Source organism: Lipotes vexillifer, unplaced genomic scaffold (genome assembly GCF_000442215.2).
Source record: "Lipotes vexillifer unplaced genomic scaffold, Lipotes_vexillifer_v1.1 scaffold412, whole genome shotgun sequence".
Lineage (NCBI taxonomy): Eukaryota > Metazoa > Chordata > Mammalia > Artiodactyla > Lipotidae > Lipotes > Lipotes vexillifer.
The window spans coordinates 929,224-930,486 of NW_006798464.1; positions in this window are offsets into that span (position 1 = coordinate 929,224).

Consider the following 1,263-nt stretch of genomic DNA (forward strand, 5'->3'; position numbering starts at 1 on the left):
CCCTGCTGAATATGGGATGTGAATATATAGGAGTTTATCTATTCACCTACGATAAACATTTGGGTTGTTTCCAGTTTGGAACTCCTACAAGTAGAGCTGTAATGAATGTTCATTTACAAGTCTATGTATGGACATATGATTTCAGTTCCCTTATATCACACCTAGGAGTAGAATGACTGGCTATTGTGGTAGGTGTAAACTTAACTTTCTAAGAAATTGCTAACTGTTTTCTACACTGTTCTATTTTACTTTTCCAGCAGCAGGTGGAAGAGTTCCAGCTTCTCCTCATCCTCGGCAACACTTGGTATGGTCTATCTTTCTAACTTCAGGCTTTCTAATACATGTGTAATTATAATTTGCATTTCTATGACGATAACCATGTTGAACATCTTTTAATATGCCTGTTTGCCTTATGTGTATCTTCTTTGGTTAAGTGTCAATGCAAATCTTTTTTCCATTTTTAAAAATTGCATCATTTTCTTATTACTGAGTTTTAAGAGTTTTCAAAGTATTCTGAACACAAGCACTTTATCATATATATGACCTACAAATATTTTCTCCCAGTCTTTGGGCTACCTTTTATTCTCTTAAGTGTCTTTTGAAGAGCATAAGTTTATTTTAGAAAGGTTTAAATTATCAATTTGTTCTTATAGATTGTGCTTTAATGTCATATCTAAGGAATCTTTGTCTAACTGAAGATTGCAAAGGTTTTCTCCTGAGTTTTCTTCTAGAAGTTTTATAGTTTTAAGTTTTATATTTAGGCCTCTGATCTACTTTGAATTAATTTTTGTATATAGTGCAAGGTATGGATTGGAGTTCTTTTTTTCCCATATGGGTATCTAACTGAGGCAGCATTATTTATTGAAAGGATTATCCTTTTTCCACTGTATTATCTTTGCACCTTTTTCAAAAATAAACTGTCCAGGGGCTTCGCTGGTGGCGCAGTGGTTGAGAGTCCGCCTGCTGATGCAGGGGACACGGGTTCGTGCCCCGGTCCGGGAAGATCCCACATGCCGCAGAGCGGCTGGGCCCGTGAGCCATGGCCACTGAGCCTGCGTGTCCAGAGCCTGTGCTCCGCAACGGGAGAGGCCACAACAGTAAGAGGCCCGCATACCGCAAAAAAAAATAAAAATAAATAAAAAATAAAATAAAATAAACTGTCCATATCTGTGTGGGTCTAATTCTGTATTCTCTATTCAGTTTCATTGATCTATTTGTCTTTTTTTTTTTTTTTTGGTACCTGTTCATTTCCCTCACCTATTT